General features: G+C 44.3%; 2 long non-coding RNA genes across 4 annotated transcripts in view; both read right to left on the bottom strand.

Annotated features, from left to right (window-relative positions):
• LOC113603458 (uncharacterized) overlaps positions 1-1,159 on the bottom strand; it is a 54,933-nt gene extending 53,774 nt beyond the window's left edge. For all 3 annotated transcript variants that reach the window (XR_003425051.2, XR_003425053.2, XR_008290445.1), the window contains exon 1: positions 145-1,159. This is a non-coding gene — a long non-coding RNA (uncharacterized LOC113603458). The remainder of the gene's footprint in view (positions 1-144) is intronic.
• A 3,515-nt stretch (positions 1,160-4,674) lies between these two features.
• LOC128311817 (uncharacterized) lies at positions 4,675-15,608 on the bottom strand. The gene is made up of 3 exons (XR_008290444.1): positions 14,426-15,608; positions 11,762-11,865; positions 4,675-7,866 (listed from the first exon to the last, which is right to left on the bottom strand). It is a non-coding gene; the product is annotated as an uncharacterized LOC128311817 (long non-coding RNA).
• Positions 15,609-17,838: the final 2,230 nt, after the last annotated feature.

The following is a 17,838-nucleotide window of genomic DNA, read 5'->3' as shown; positions in this document are numbered from 1 at the left end:
GCCTTAGTGATGGGATTAGAGCCCTTATAAGAAGACACCAGAGAGCTTGTTCTTTCCTCAGCACACAAAGGAGAGGTCATGCGAGCACACAGCCAGATGGCACCACCTACAAGGCAGGAGCAGAGGCATCAGAATGAAACTCACCTTCCTGGCACCTTGATCTTGGACTTCTGAGCCTCCAGAACTTCAAGGTATAAATTTCTGTTGTTTAAGCTGCCCAGTCTATGCTTTTTTCTTATAGCAACTTGAGAAGACTAAGACAGTCTCTGTTCATTCATTCTTTTAGTTCTTAAACATATGACAAATCCCTACTTGTATTAGACATTCCGCTGGTGCTTGAGATTAAAATAAAAATGAGGAAGTTTCCATTTCTGCAGAGTCAGTTTGAAAAGCAGACAAAAAAAGCCAGTCATTTCAGCACAAAGTATACTTTAGTATAAAGACAACTGTGATAAAGGCAGTGAGGACCCAGCAGAAGGATCTGTTTGCTTCTGAAGCAAGGCCAGCATCTGAGTCTATAGAGGATGAGAGCAAACCATGCAATCTTGCCTCCACAGGGTGGGATCTGATCTCCTCCAGAAGGCGGGGAGCAGGACACACCATCCCCACAGATGCAGTATGGGCCTAGAGCCTCCAAGCCTGGAGGAGAGCCCAGAATCCCACGAGAGTCCAAACATTTGCAGCATCAATGAGTGGGGCCTTCCTCTCTGACTGGGGAGCAGCTGCAGGGTGAACAGTGGTGCCCACGTCGTGTACACTCCCTACCATCTGTCTCAATGCATCAGCCAGAAGGATCCTTCTAAAACATCAGATCACGTCACTCCTCTTACAAAACCTTCCATGAGCTCCGGTTCACTCAGTGGAAACACCAATGAAGCATATGTGATCCTGCCTCTTGTTACCTTTTGGACTGTTCTCTTAATCCTGGCTGCTCACCCCACGGCCATGCTGGCATCCTTACTGAAACACACCAGGCACACCCTCACCATACGTACTGCTTTATCACAACTGGCCCCTCTGCCTGGGACACATTTCCTCCAGATATCTGTGTGGTACACACTCTCTACTCCCTAAACTCTCTGCTCTAATGTTACCTTCTCAATGAGCCCTCCCCAATGAGGCTTTTAAATACAGAACAGCCCACACCATCTCCCTTACTCATGGCTCTATTTCTTTCTTTCTCTTTCTTTTCTTCCCTTTCTTTTTCTTTCTTTCTTTCTTTCTTTCTTTCTTTCTTTCTTTCTTTCTTTCTTTCTTTCTTTCTTTCTTTCTTTCTTTCTTTCTTTTCTTCCTTCCTTCCTTCTCTTCCTTCCTTCCTTCCTTTACATTTATTTAATTTTGAGAGAGAGAGAGAGAGAGCGAGCGAGCAGGGGAGGGGCAGAGAGAGAAGAGAGGGAGACACAGAATCTGAAGCAGGTCCCAGGTCTGAGCTGTCAGCACAGAGCCTGACACAGAGCCACAAGTTCATGACCTGAGCCGAAGTCTGATGCTCAACTAACTGAGCTACCCAGGTGGCCCTCGTGGCTCTATTTCTGTTTTCTCTTGACAGTTTCATTTCCTAAAATACCTTATTTATTATGTCAATTGTATCATCACCCCTCTTCCCCCTGCACGCGTGCGCGCGCACACACACACACAACCACACGAGTTCCTGAGTGCAGAGATTTCTATCTGTTTTATTCACTGACCTATTTCATTATCTAGAACTGTGTTGGGCACAGAATGGGTACTTGTGATGGACTGAATTGTGTCTTCCTCAAATTCATGTTAAGCCTTAACTCCCAATGAGATGGTATGTGGAGATGGGGCTTTTGAGAGGCAATTAGCTGTAGATGAGGTCATGAGGGTGGAGTCCCCATGATAGAATTAGTGCCCTTATAAGTAAAGACCAGAGAGGGCTCATGTGCTCTCTCTCTCTCTCCCCCTTTCTTCCATGTGTGGACACAGCAAAAAGGTAGCCATCTGAGAACCAAAAAGAGAGTCCTCATCATGAGCTGAATTATCCAGCACTTTTATCTTGGACTTTCCTGCCCCTAGAACTAGGAGAAATAATGCTTGTTACAGCAGCCTGAGCAGACTTAGACAGTACTTAAAAAGCCAATCAAATTGATGAATAAATAAATAAGTGCAATCAAAGGGACAGTTCAAACCAAATGCTGCTTTGATGTCAGCCTTTTCTCTTGATTTCTCTTGCAGCTTGTCAAAAACCAGCATTTGACCAATAATTCACATGCCTACACATATATAGTAAACCCTTCAGACTCATATAGACTTGAGTAAATTCTTCTATTCATTCAATACTTGTGTTTATTCAACAAATGTTTACTTCCTTCCCATCATAGACAAGCCCTCTAATCTGATGACTGATCTTATTCTGTCTCTGTTTTCTTTTTGTACATCATTGCTTCTGATCAGAGCTTTGATTTATGCTGCTATGACTTGCAAGGAACAAATGCAGCTTCTTTGTGGACAAGCAAGATGACAGCTCTTGGGTCCAAAAGCCAAGGAAGCCCAGGGTGGCCTGATGCCTGCAGATAACTAATTCCATTAGCTCCTTTCAAGGCACAGGTTAGGGGGAAACCTCCCACGAATTTATCAGCTTGTGAAATTGAAACTGAATTTGAAGGGTCTCTTGGGACAAAACCTACACAAACAAAAGAATACTTGGAGTGCAAATCTGTTCTTTTCCTTCCCTAAACTTCATGTGTTTTAACTGTACAATGGAGACAAGAGGTATCTACCCCATAGACTTGTTGCAAGGATTAAATGAGATCATCTATGGCATGTGCTTAGCACAGTGTCTGGTTCATTATAAGGTCTGTTGCTGTTAGTTTTGATCAGAAAGAAGAAGCCAGAATGGCATCTGGAAGTATCTTGGTTCTATCAACTCAAGGCCCTGTCCACCTGCATCCTAGCGGTCCAGGAGGAACATTTGCAACACACAGTCTGGGCCCGGAAGACCCAGCCTTTGATAACTAACAGCATCAAAGCCTGCTAACTAACACACTGAGCCTGCGTGTGGGGCTTCTATGCATGAAACTCTGAGCCGTGTGAGATGATGAGCCCGTGTGCATCTGCCCCTCTGCCAATCTTCTGATCTCTGCTCATATGCACTTATTGACAATTCTATCCATATACCTCGCATTGCCCAATCCCTGAGCCAACCCTAACGATGACAGAAGGGACCAGCTTACAGTACTTGTAATGAGTCATGCCATCAGAGACCTGGTATTCTATCTTCCTAAGAGGAACCCTGGAATCTACTTTCCCACAACGCTATCCATTTATTTAAATCTTAGGGGGCATATGTTGTAGAATGAGTTCCCATGGGAGTCGACTCTGAGACAGAGTCAAGCACACAGGATGTTTACTAAGGAGTGCCCTTGGGTTCAACACTTAGGGAAGAAAAGGAGAAAAAGTAGGAGAGGATGGAGGGAGAGGTCTAGCTGTGATGCAGGCCCAACCACAGGCTTGGCCATCCCCTTGGAAGATGTGGATATAGAATGGCCCTGCAGAGTTTTCTTGGGTGGGCCGAGATGACTAGGCCTTTACACCCCTGCACTGATCAGTCACTGAATGTGGCCTTGGTGAAGGGTGTTACTGTGGGCACAGGGGCCTCTGGGCTGAGGCAACAAGTTCTTCTCTGAAGGGTGACTTAGGAGGCATGTTACAGCATCCACACAGCATACTCTCTACCCAAATGGTCTTCAGCTTCACTTTTCCCTTCGGTGTATTATCTGCCCAAACCCACCTTCAACCTTAGCTTACTTGGCTATGGCCCAAAAACTGCCCAGTTCCTCCTGACCCCTTTCCTTGGGAAATAGGAGAGAATCAGTTGTGTCCAGCCTCCTTGGCTGGTGTCATGCTCTCAGGGCGATGATCACTTCAGACCTGAATGCTGATACCTGTTGGAGTTTGGCCATAATTTACTGCTTAGAAAGTACAGGTCTGTTCACCAGCTGGGATCTCCTTGGACACTGACCCCAGCTTAATTTCTATATGTACGGATTATGCATTGGGTTGCCTTTCATGTCACCAAGCCCTTAACAGACACTGCCTCTTCTTACTCAGGATTTGAGACTTCTCTGCACCTCAGTTTTTGCACTTGCTCATAAGGATAATCTTACTTATGTCATAAAGCTTTGTATATACTCAGATAATGAATGCAGAGCACTGAGTCCACTGCTTTGCTGCAGTGCTCAATTGTTGCTCAGAAAAATGTCCATTTTTCTTCCTTGAATTCCCCTCCACCAGCCCTGGCTGGGAGAGGTGACAGGAGTGAGGTCAAATGAGAAAGGAGGAAGAGGGTTACAGGTAGAAACAGCAAAGCATACCAAGACCTTAGATAGGAAAGAGATTGGTGGCAGCTTGTGGCAGGATGCAGCGTGTCATAAGCAAGAAGGAGAGTGGCACAAACTGACCAGTATAAACTGACTGGTCAGTATATACTGACCAGTATAAACATTCAAGGACTAGATCACACTAAGACCTTTAGGCCAGTGCTTGGTTTTGATCCAAGTACAGGGAGAAGCCATCGGGGGGGGGGGGGAGGGGGTTTAGAACAGAGGAATGATGTGATCCAGTTCTCACTATAAGAACATCACTCTGGCTATTGGTGGAAATGTTTACAATTCAACCTTTCTTCCTGTAATATCAGCCCTTTGGGTGAAGGAAATTGGGTGTGTGATTATTTAGTTAGTTAGCTAGTGTATTAGTTTGCTAAGGCTGCTGTCTTACTCCTTTTGGACTCCTATACCAAAATAACCCACTGGGTGGCTTATAAAAAATGGAAATTTATTTCTCACAGTTCTGGAGGCCAGAGGTCCATGATCGAGGCTCCAGCTGATTCACTGGTGAAAGCCTGCTTCCTGGTGCATAGATAGGGCTGTCTTCTTGCTGTGTCCTCACATGGTGGAAGTGGGGAGGGAACTCTCTGGGGTCTCTTTTGTAATGGTGTGAATTGCACTCATGATGGCTCCATCCTTACAACCTACCTGTTTCCCAAAGGCCCCGATTCCTAATACCATCATAGTGAGGATTAGGTTTCAACATATGAATTTTGGTGAGCATAAACATTCAGTTTATAGCAGCTGCCATAATAAAATCCCACAGTGTGGGGGCTTCAACAACAGAAATTTATTTTCTCACAACACTGGAGACTAGAAGTTCAAGATCAAGGTGTCAGTGGGTTTCATTTATTCTCCGGTTTCTCCCGTTGGCTTGTGGATGGTCACCCTCTCACTGTTTGCTCAGCTCTCTTTTCTAAGGGTACCAGTCATACTGGATTAGGGCCTATCCTAACGATTCCATTGTAACTTAATTACCTCTTTAAAGGCCTTACCTTCAAATATAATCACATTCTGAGGTCCAGGTAGGGGGGTAATAATCCATATTCTGTGTCCAGGACCAGGGATGGAATCTGTCACACCTGAATTGTTTTTCAGCAGGGGAGGACACAATTCAGCCCATGTTAGTTAGGTAGTTACTTAGCTAGTTAGTTTCATTTCGTTCGTTAGTTAGCTAGTTAGCTGGTCCTTCTGCCATGTAGTAGACTGAATAGAGCTAAAATAAACTCATGTGTAATCCTTCCCATATCACATAGTGTAATGTTGGGTCCATGCCAGGAACTCACCATATAAATACATTGAGGTGTTTGGCTTCGTCATGTAAAAACCACAGAAAGGGAAGCTCTCATTATGGTCCATATACTTTGGTGCCACGTACATAATGACTGTGTCATGGGACCAAGGACTGGTTTTCATCCATAGGGGTTCAGGCACCTGCAAAGCCTAAAGCTTGGCCCAAACTTACCAGGCAGGAAAGGCTCCTGAATCATCTCTGACCCAGAGTCTACAGTTGTTGCTTGGACACCAGCAAGGATAGAGTTCGTCACTCCATCAGCGGACAGCCCATTCCTTTCAGTTCTGGATGTGTAAAGAGCAGAGGTAGCAAACTCCTTTGCCCAGGATCCAGGGTGGGAAAGTATTTGAGTGATAGGATTGGGGTGGGGAACAGTTTAATTCTCTAAAGGGAGCAGCCATCACTCACCACCAGGTAATTTCCTCCTTGTTGGAACATAGGGGCCAGTGTTAGCAGATTTCCCAATTTTCCCACAGATCCCAGAAATCTAGATGCTAATGTAAAATCTCCCAAACTTTAAAATCTGACAGCTCCTTCAAACTAAACACACACACACAAACAAATAAACAAAAAGAATTTGCTGGCCTATAAAGAGTATCTGTAGCCCAGATACTGTCATGGGCCACCTTTTGGTGACCTCAGTTCAGGGCCACAACCAGACTATGTGATGGCTCTGTGCAAATCAGAAAAAGCACTGCTTCGAGGCAGAGACAATAAAGTAAGGCGCAGGTCTCAATCCTCACTCATCACCTCGGTTAGAACCTTGTGCAGTACACAACTCGGCCCACTACCACGGTCACAGGCCTCTCTTCTGACTTCTAGGCTGAACCCAATCACGCTGTAGTTCCCATGCACTGGTCCTAATTCTGACCACTCATAAAACCCCAAGGTGCCACTGACTACTCTCCCCTTTTGATGACCAATCACACCTAAAATTACTCATCCAATGTTTGTCTTTCCAAGTAGATTAAAAGCTCCAAGAGGTCTGGAGGCCTCTTGTTCCCCAGTCTATCCTAGTGATAAGCACAGAGTCTGGCACATGGAAGACATCCAGTAACTTTGGTAACAGAGGCGGGGCGGGGGGGGCGGAGAGACCAAATCTGCTCTTGCTTTCAGATTTGGGTGACTCCCAGATGTGAAGGCAGTTAGTGAAGATCCTCATCTTCTCCACACCAAATGCTCAGTTCCTTCACCTGCTCCTCATAGGGCCTGGGATCTGGACCCCCCCCATCATCTTCGTTAGTTTCTTCAGGACTGGGTTTAGTTTCACCAGAAACCTTCTGAAAATGTGGTTTCAGCACTCCAGTCTGTGACACCAGTGACCAAAGGGGATAAGAACTCGGTTTTACTTTACCAATCACTTTACATCTGATACTTTATTCAGTCCACAAAACAGCCCTGATAGTAGGAATCAGAGGAAAGACGAGGGCTTCCAGAAGTTAAGTAACTGGTCTGACCAAAGTCACATTGTTTGTAGGCATGACACTGGGATTCAGACTTAAATTGTCCTGACTCCCCAAAGCCGTGCTCTTTCCACTATGCCAGGCCTCTCTGTTCCATTGAATTATATTTAACTGTCAAGTCAGGGACTGTCTTGGGTCCAAATATCTCAAGCATGAATGAGCTGGGATTTTCCAGGCTTGAAGGGTCAGAATTGGTGGTAGTTGGGTCCACAGAGAGCAATGTAGCAGGCCACTCCATCGCAGACCATGCATCAGCAGCACAAAGGGAATGATGTCTGGGGCCAGGACAGCTGAAAGGATGTTTATGGGACAAAAACCTGGCGGAGATTAAATCCTGTGCACCCACAACGCCCTTGATCCCAGACTGCTGTTTATGGGCCAGAGCAGTAAAAAGCCAAACAGAAACTTTGTTTTTTTCTTTTTCTTGGTAATTGCTTTGGGGATTTATCTTGGGACAAAGGAAAAAGGTTACTGACCTGGGACAACTGCCCACCGCCCCCTCCAAAAAAAGCAACATAACTCACAAGTCACAAATGGCAATGAGGGGAGGTGAAGTCCAAACCTCTCATCTTTCCATCTTAGCCTAGCTTCCAGCCTCTCGTCTTTGGCAGTTGTCAGTGACTCGAGGAAGTGTCTGAGTCAGGGGTGACTGCTGTCATTCCGTCTTGCTCTGGAGGGCATTTCAAGATGGCTGGGAAAGGAGAGTGAGGCCAGGATTACCCTTACAGTCCAGTCATCTTTGAACAAGGCCCCAACACCTCAGCTGGAAAAAAAAAATCAAAATCATGTTTGCAGAGCCAGCAAACATATTTTCTGTTCTTTCCAATCTTATTTTTACCTTCAAAAAATTTTACAAAGAAGACAAGCACGTTGAAAAGAATTGGAGAAAAATTTTGCAGAAGCAAATTATAAAACGAACAAACTTCATCTCTAGTCACCCTTTCCCTCTTCTTTACCTACATGCCTGGCATTTCTATATGTTTCTTTTCCATTTTTTTCTTTTCTCTCTTCTGTATTGCAACCAGGTTGCAATCAGTGTTCATATAATGCTTGTTTAAGTCTACATATTTCCAATTAACATTAGATCATAAACTTAAAAAAATTAGTCTCTATTATCACTGAGAGCTGCATAATATAGCTTAATTGTTCCTTGACTTCAGCATTTAAACTGCATTTTTATTAATGCTTTAGATTGCTATTATTAATATAATAGATTGCTAGTAAACTAATTATTGTTTAAATTTAGTCATTGTTCTTAAAAACCAAAGATATATGACCAAAAAATAAATAAATAAATAAAAGCCCACAATTTGTAGGAATGTGTAAATTACACAGAATACTGATTAAGGAAGATTCGGTCCCAGACTCGTAGCATTCAAAGGGAATGTCAGAGTCATTTCATTCAAAATTCTAACTGGTGATGGTCTCCTTTATGTTCATATAAACAAGTTCAGTTATGGGAAGCTCTCTCTTAAGAGAGGCAGCCAGTCCCAAGTAGAACAACTCTGATGTCTTTCTTTCTGTAACCTTCCCAGTGTAATAAGAAAATAAGACTCCTCCCCCTTCCATAGGTGGTAATCACTCGTTCCTTGTCCCAATTAAAGGAGCAATCCCAGAAGCCAATTAATTTGTATCTAATTGTTCCGTAAATATTTATCAGGGCTCCAATATGTCAAACCCTTTAACAGACACTGGAGATATAATAGAGAACACAACATGCAAGGCTCTGGGCTTCATGGAACTTTTATTACAGTGTAGACATGATCTGGAAAATGAAAGACATATAAATTGGGTACCTAAGGCAGACCCAAGGCACAGAGAAGGCAGCCCAGTGGAAGTACAAGTGAAGCGGAGACGAGAAGGCTGTTAGCTAATCACAAATAATGGACAGTGTTTCAGGCAGAAGAAAGAGTGTCTGCAGAAGCCTGTAACAGACACTAATCAGAGGTGCTAACCTAGAGAGGCAGGCAGCATGGGTCTTGCTCATGCACATAAGGAAATAGCTTTTTGTTGTTGATCCTCCTGCTGATTAGAAAAACACAGAATATCCTCAGACTAAGGAGCCACAGAGATGATCTAGATCACTATTTCCCTGAGTGTGTGCTGAGCAGTATTAGCACCTTGGGTGATAAAGACCTATACTGGGGAAAAAAGACTTTTATGTTCAAAGACATTCTGGAAACACTGTTTACACAAAGAGACACAGGTATTTTTGTTGCAGGATTTTTGGAGCCATTCATGGGCACATCAGCATTGTCATTCTCTAAGGGGGATCTCACATGGGGTTTCCAAGCATATTTTGCCATGAAATCATTTTATGTGAATTATTTAGTAGGATTAAGTTTCCCTGGAAACTTCTTTGGGAAAAGGAGATAGACACCAATCCTGGATTTTTACAAATGAAGAAACCAAGACCTAGAAAGGGACAATAATTTCCTAAAAGCACACAGAGAAAGAGAACAGTAAGGAAGTTCTTCTGACTCTCAGATCATTGCACGCTCCAATGTAATTTAATGTCTTGCTGTCATTAAGCTAATGCCACCATATCCTACTTTTCCTTGTGTACTGGAACCTACAAGGTACCCATTACACAGTGTGGGTCTTATGATACAATGCCCACCATTGCCCTGAGAAGTTCTGGTTTGGCTGCAGAGAATTTTATAGATATCCTGACCTGGAGTTTCCCTTTGCCTGCCATGGGGACCTTTTCCTGAGGCTGCAGCTAGGCCCTACATCCCATCAGATCCTTCTTTGTTGGACCTGCTATTGTGATACGACTGGTGGCACATGGGCTTGGGATTTAGTAGACTACCAAGTAAAAGGAGACTTCAGCAGCCATCCAGTGTCCTTCCTCTCCAATAGAGGATCATATGTCTTCCATGCAAACATTTCCAGAAATGGTAGCTCACTACCTCAACCCATTATGGGTCTGGATGGTTTCCAGAAAGAGCAATCTTATAGACCCATTACAGAAGCCTAGTCAGAAACCAAGCATGGAGCTCCCTTTCACCCTGGGAGAAAATGGTTGTTGGGTAGAAACGTGCAGCCTCAAATGCCACTAACTTCTCTCTCCCCTGGTTGCACTGTGGAGAAGGTGACAAGGAGAAGCTGACCCTGGGAGCTCAGTATTGGCAGCCAGCAATCCTCATTTTTGACTTGAGGAACAAGGACTTTCAAGATGATTTGTGTGAAGAGAAGTAGCTATGGAGTTGGCTTGGATTGCTCTTAATTCTCTTAAGCAGAAAACCTATAAAGAGAAGCAGGAGGAAGAGAATTTTATTCTTTTTTTTCTCTTTTTAATGACAAGAAGAGACACACTGAAGAGGAAAGGGGGCTTTCTTGTGGGTGCTTGGTCTATTTGCCACAAGAGGAGGCTGGCTGAGTCCCAGCTCCCCAGAAAGGAACCTGTGAGAAAATGAGGCAGCGGGGGGAACAATAAAATGTAGAAAAGGGTGTGTGTCTTAAGAGGGAAAACCAGAGCCGCTAAAGGAACAGGGAACTTATGCAAACAAGATTTGTGTCTGATTGAGGCTTGGGGCCTCAGGACAAGGGAAAGGGAGGCTTGGTGAGAGAATCTGCCCTAAGGAAACCCAGGAGGCCTAAAGACAACATAACTGCACGCTGAGCCTTATTCTTCACCTACTCATCACACAGTGAGAGGCAGCAGGAGCCCCTGCGAGGGTAGGGACAAGAGGTTGGAGTGAGGCATGTCTGTCCATTTGTCTGTCTGTCAGCAGCTGCTGTGGCCAAGCCCGCCCTGGGCCCTAACCCTGCAGGCAGAGTTGTTTGCTTGCCTAGTGCCTGTGCATTGTCACCTCCCTGACTGCCGTCAGATCCTGTCCCAGAACAAAGTCACGTCCATAAATCAGCCCCCGCAGGCCCAGGAGAAAGCTCACAGCTTCTAGGCCTGGCCTTGCCCTGGCTGGTCTTGTCGCAGGCCCAGCTTGGTGAGACATTCTGAGCCGAGGAACTCCAACTGTCGTCCAATGGATTCATGGACTTGGAGAATGTTAGGGCTGAGAGGCACCTCTGTGATAACTGATTTTCTTGACCAACTAACAGATGAGGAAACTGCAGAATGGGCAGAGGAAGGGGTAGGCTCAGGCACACGCGGTGGACAAGAGCGGAGCCAGGTGTTCTGGATCTCATATCAGCTGTCTTCCCTGGGCTTGTGACAGAACAGAACCAGTATAAACAAAGAGAGCTATACCACCTTCTCCTCAGGCACCCCCAGTCCACGCAAAGGCACATGTTGACATGCCCTCAACCAGAGCAAGGGGAGAAGGGCATGACAACAGACTTGTCAAACCTACCCCAGGTGGCACTCAAAGCAGGATCACATAAAAAATGAGGTAGTTACCAACACCACTGTTGGATAGGTTTCTGGCTTCCAAATATACAATTTGCCTTAAGTATTCCTTTTATGGTGTGACCTTCTACCCTAGAACTGTCAGAAACTATCCTTTGTCCAGGATATTAAGCCCTGGTATCAGCCAATGTTCAGTAAAAAAAAAAAAAAAAAAAAAAAAAAAAAAAAGATTGAGCTTCTATGACATTATGAGAATAAAAAGATTAAGATTAACACGGGACCCACACAAATGTAAGAAGAGTTTGGAGAAGTGAGAAGGCTACCATCCGAGGATCAGAAACACACTTACCAGAATGAAGCCTGATGAACTGAAACAGACGAGTTCTCCAACCACTGCAAACATGGAGAGTTAGGAAGAGGTCTGGATGCCTGCCATCTGACCACCACAACCTCCTGTGAAGAACAACTGCTTCATTTTCACCTTCCAAATCCCATGCATCTTCTCATGGGCAGACTAACCCAAAATTCTACAGGGAAGCAGATTCATCCCCAGAAGTGCGTGGTGGCAGCACTATGAAGAAGACAACCACCAATCTGACACAGTCATGTTCTGCATTTAAAAGGCATTTATAGTGGCACCTGGGTGGCTCAGTAGGTTGAGCATCTATTTCGGCTCAGGTCATGATCTCATGGTCCATGAGTTCAAGTCCCAGATCGGGCTCTGAGCTGACAGTTTGTAGCCTGGAGCCTGCTTTGGATTCTGTGTCTCCCTTTCTCTCTGCCCCACCCGCTCTCGCTCTCTCGCTCTCTCTCAAAAATAAATAAATAAAACTTTAAAAAAAAAAAAGGCATTTACAGTTCAGTCCCTCCAGTCTGATACCCCTTCCTGGATAGACAGGGACACAGAAGCATGGTGTCCCATGCCAGCCATTATGTGTGCACAGCTGAGATTATCACAAGTATCATATGGGGCCATCACTGCAGTATCCAGGTCAACAGTTAGGTCATGAAATACTAATGGAACAAAATGAGATAAAAGGAGTCAAGATGGGCCCAGCTGCTGGGACCACGGGATACTGAGTGGGTGGTGATTATAACAAGTGGAGGTGATGTGGAGCCAGAGGCCTGAAACAGATTCTCTAGGCAGCATTTCAGATATTCACCAGGTTTCCTTAGATCACTTGTTCTCAACAGTGGCTGCATGTCAGAGTCACCAGGGGAGCTTTTACAACATACCAATGTCCATGCCCCAAGCACATGATGAGTCTTGACAAAGTACAAGAAAATGCTACTGGCTGAGAGTGGGAGTGGAGGTAGGGGAGAAGCTGACTTGGAGACTTACAGATTGAGGAAGATTGGGACTTTTAAAGAAGATGCTAGATGAAATCAACCAAAGGTGAGGTTAAGACCATGAATTTGTAGAGTACCAAAGTTTATGGTTATTTGCTTCTTCTCCAGCATCAATCAGCTCTATACACATATAGAAGATGAATAAGTAGAATATGAAGGAAATTAGAGCTGAGGTTTGTTCAGGCAGATATGGCAGAAAAACAAAAGGGCAAGGGAACTGAGGATGCCTTTGAGAAAGTAATTGCAATGATCAGCCGTGGGATCCCTGATGGATCGGGAAGTGGGGGGGAGAGAATGGCAGGACCAAGTGACAGTCTGTGCAGGTGTAGTGAGAAGCAGGGGATAAGATTGCTGGAAGGAATTGGTAGTTATGGTCAAATTCGGAAGCAGGAGAGGGACTTTTCTGAGGGAACAGTCCCATGTGATAAGATGTGGCCCTGAAAAGGAATCGAGGAGGCTCAGAAAGTATGAAGCTATACTGTTTGATAGATGACTTATGTAGATATTAAAATCTCCTGATATTGTGGAATGGAAAGATTGTGATCAACTCTCTAAATCTTCAGTAGGAGAGGGGAAGGGCCTGGAAGACAGTATGTGACAACTGTAGGTGGGGGACATGAGCCTTAGAGTGGATGCTTTTAGATAATTTGGCCTTAGGAAGGTATAAAGATCAGTCATGGAGTAAAGAACATCCTCTTATTCCTGGAATATATTTTCTTTGATGACCATTTCTGTGTTGTTTAACATTTACTTTACTCATTTATATCAGGCTGTTTTGCCAACGTCATCATCTTATTTCTTGTTATATCTTGAAGCATCACTTTGGCAGGGAGGGAGGGAAGGAACATTATCATATGATTCTCCAGGTTGGGATTTGTAGTGGAGAGAAGTTGCCATTTCATACCTTCTTTACTGTCTTAAAGAGGGATAACAAAAAATCAGGAACCTAAGCCTTCAAGAGAACACTTGTTCCATATGAGTCATCAGCCTCTAGAATGTGCAACTTAAATAATGGTAAAATTGGCTCTTCTTCCTTTCTTTCTTCTTCTTTTTTTTTTTTAAAGTAAACTCTACCCTCAATGTGGGGCTTGAACTCATGACCCAGAGATCAAGAGTCTCATGCTCTACTGACTGAGCCACCCAGGTGCCCCTGGTTCTTCTTTCTTAATTTAGCTAAAGACAATATACACAACACTTCAAAGTGAGGTGAGAAGCCACGGAGCAGGATTTTCAAAAGGTATGTAAAAGCCAGGTTGTATCACTCTTAACTTCCACCCACAACAAAAGTGGAAATTAGTTGAGTTGGAGTTTAGAAGGAGATTTTGTAGAGAAAGCTATGCATTTTGAACCTCGCGTCCTGAAGGGAGAGAACTGGAAGGGACTTCTAGCTTTACCTCAAGTTAAAAGAGAAGAACTTCAAAGACATGACTAGCAAACCTTAATATAAATCTTCTGGGTGGAGGATCGGGAGACTTTAGTGGTGTAGCCATGTCTAATAAGTCTATAGGGGCAGACTTTATGGCCAGGCAGCTGCTTGCATGGAGGAACAAATGACAGAGAGCTACATTTGGGATACCTCTTCAGATTTGGAGAGGAAAGGAAAGCCGGCCCACGCTTGGGGTCGTGTGAGAGAGAGCCTGCATGGGGCCATCTGAGGTCTTACCTAAGAGGACCTGAACAGATGAGAAGAACTTGGCAGAAACAAAGTTGGGGCACCACCACATGCAAGGAGGCTGCAAAAGGAATAAGCAACTAGCTGGGAGGAGGCATCATCATCGCAAGTGCTGAAGATGAAGACCTCCAGCAATGAGGATTCTGGAAAACCCAGATGTGTGCCCTCACTCAACAGGACCACTCATGGCAGAACTCTTGTGCTCCTTTTCCTTCTTCTGAATCATTGTGCTCCAGCCCCGGAGGTATACAAAGCAGAAGCGGGGAGAGAAGAGTAAAAGCACTGAATGGAAAAGGGAAGAGTGGCCCCTTGGACCCTCTTCTCTCACTTCAGCCTTCCTCTCTGCAGCAAACCCAAAGTAGAAGGAGGAGAAAAGTCATGACTGTAAATGTAGATAGAAAATTCCACTGTGATGTGAGATTGGACAATTTAATTTGTAAGTTGAGACTATATTTTGAGACCTTAAATAACTGATAACTTTTTTTTTTAATTACAGAGAAAGTCCAGGAAGTTCAGGGGATAGCTCAAGTTTTCATCTAGGGGCAGAGGAGGAACTGGGTCCTACCATCCCTTTCCGGTTGTCTTACCCATGCAACCAGCTATGCTCATCTTTCACATGCAAGTGTTTTCCCAAAGATGCATCCACTGTGTCAGGGTGGTGGGGGTCGAGGGTAACACTGTACTAAGAACTACTCCTCCCCTATGACTGTGGAGTGGTACCTGCTCACCGTGAGTCCTCAGATTATTCTCAGTTTTCTGAATTGTGGCTTGTCAAGATGAGCAGTTTGGAAACAAAGCACCCACCATAGTTGCTGTCCCTGGCACTCCTGTTGATGGCCCAAGAAGAGGAAAACAGCTGGAAGTCAAGGGTACTGCTCACCTGGCCTGCTCCACGAGTCAGAGGCACTCACCACCAGAATCATTCCTCAGCCAGCCCGCAGGTCCAGAGAAAGTCTCTCTCTCTTTTGTATCCAAGGCTTGTTCAATTTCCCACTCCAGGACTGACTAAAAATTGAAATTCTCACAATATTCTCCATTGCTTCTAATAGACAATTAGAAAAACAAAATAACCTGAGATGGTTACATTTCCCCCATGGTTTAAGAGGTACAATCTTATTCCATGACTACTTTATTATGTAATTATGTATAAATGTGCCTTCCCCTCTCTCTGGAAAGAAAGACTTTGGAGTCAGGAATCATACTATATCTAATTCATGCCTATATTCCTAGATCCTGATTGCGTATCTGGTACATGGCAGAAACTCAATCAACATTTGTTAAACAGACAGAAAGCTAGTTAGGCAGATGGACAGGTGGGCAGATAGGTAGGTGGGTGGATGGATGGATGCTTGGATGGGTGACAGATGAATAACAAATTAATAAATCTGTCACCCATCCCAGGAGCATAACAATGCCTCATGAGCCAAGCCCTTTGACTAGAAAAGAGTAACAAAACATCAGTATTATTTATCAGAACTTAAAAAACTTTCTCCTAGACTTCTACTGACCCTCTCAACAAAGTTACAATGTGGATATTATAATCTGATTTTCAAGATGAAAAAGTCAAAGTTCAGAGAAGTTAAATAGCCAGACTAAATTCAGGTACTGTGCTCCACGGTCCAGGCTGTATCCATCACTGAGTTGCCTCTCATAACAGACAGAGAAAGTGGGAAATCTCTAAATTCTTGAAATTACATTAGAGTTTTTATAGAAATAAATGTTTAGTGTGCAGATTAAAAATCTAATGGTAACATAAAAGACAACAGGGTAAAATGAACACAAGAATAGAGTGAGTTTATTACAGAAGAATGCACATTTGTATTTAATGTGATTTTACTTTCTTTTCTTTTCTTTCTTTCTTTCTTTATTTTTTTGTAAACCACCATTTTGCAACAATTAGGTTATAGTTACAGGCAGCTTGGAGAAGGATGTTTTGAATTAACAACTAAATTGTCAGGTTTCTTTGTGAAGCATTTTATTGTTGGGTACAGTGAGAGGGAATCAGTCCCGGGGGAGGCCCATTTGTCATTCACTTCATTCTGCTAAACAGACGCCTTGCCCACAAAGCTTCCCTTCTGCCTTCTCCTCAGCCCTCAGTCACGCTTCGCCAGGCCACCAGGGCTGTGCACAGAGTTTCAGAGCTGGAAGGGACCTTGGAGAGCAGCTAGTGTGAGCCTAGGTCCATGTAGGTCCCTCTTCAATCCCTCACCATGAGGTCACACAGCCTCTGCTTGATCACTTACCGGAATAGGGTCAGCGTGAAGTGGAAATTCAAATCGAAGCCCTTCTCTTGCTCTTCACTAGCTCTGGGATCTGAGGTGAGTTCTGTGACTTCTCTGACTTCCAGTCCTCTCAGCACAGAAAGTTTCAGAGACAAGGTGAGAACTTCATGATCAAAAATACACAAAATGCCTCATACAGACCCTGGTTCATTGTAAGTGCCCAGAAAATGGCAGTATTCCGTTGCCCCTCCCTTCACTGGGGGCACCTTTAAAATGTCATGGGAATATCTTCCTTTGTGTCTTCTGGTTCTGGTTTCTCTGACCATGAAAACAGAGCTTAAGCCCTGGGCTCTTCAGCTCTTCCTTACAGCATGGTTTCTCTTTCCCTCTATCTTCTGGTCTCCCTGATCTGCATGCACCCTGCCTCATGAGTGATGCTTGTATGGCGTCACTGTTCCAACAAGAAGTCCAGCTAGGGAGGTGATGAAGCTCTTCACAGCTCTCTGTCTTCTCTTCTCCCACAACCCCAAACTCTTTGTGCCTTCATATGCCCCTACCTCACCCCCTCACTGATGGCCTTGAGTAAGTAGGAAAGGCCATACTGTTGAATTCAATCCAAATGCAAGAGAAGATACTGATAGGAGAGTGGGCCCCCAGATATCCCCGATAAAACCCCACATGAGCAACTTGCCCTTCATCTGCAAAGCACCTCATACCTCTTCAACTCCGTCTCGTAGCGGAGGACTCTTATTACCTCCCTTGTCTCCTGATGATGATGCCAAGGATCATTTTACTTCTCCAGGGGCTTCTGAGTTCCCAGGAGACAGGGGAAAAATCTGTGGAATTTTCCACGACGCTTTTAATTCCTCACAAGTATCAGCAATTATTGCCAAGAGAGGGTAATGATTGGGGCATCGGCTGAAGTAGGTCCCTCCCTATTCCTATGCCAATTATTGATGTATTTGTAAAAAAGTTAATGCAATATTCAGAATCATAAATATGGGCCAGAGACTTTAATGTATATCCAAAGTATCTGAATACATAAGGAGATTTGCGATAAACTGGAGGCAGATTTCTGAGATTTAGCAGCTCTTACTCTAATCTCTGATTTATTTATTACTGGAAAGTCAAAGATCCCAAACACTTTGTGCCAATGAAGCGTCCAAGCCAGGCCTTTAAATG

The sequence above is a fragment of the Acinonyx jubatus genome, chromosome D1, assembly GCF_027475565.1.
Source record: "Acinonyx jubatus isolate Ajub_Pintada_27869175 chromosome D1, VMU_Ajub_asm_v1.0, whole genome shotgun sequence".
NCBI classification, from domain to species: Eukaryota; Metazoa; Chordata; class Mammalia; order Carnivora; family Felidae; genus Acinonyx; species Acinonyx jubatus.
This window is presented reverse-complemented; position numbering and strand designations above follow the sequence as displayed.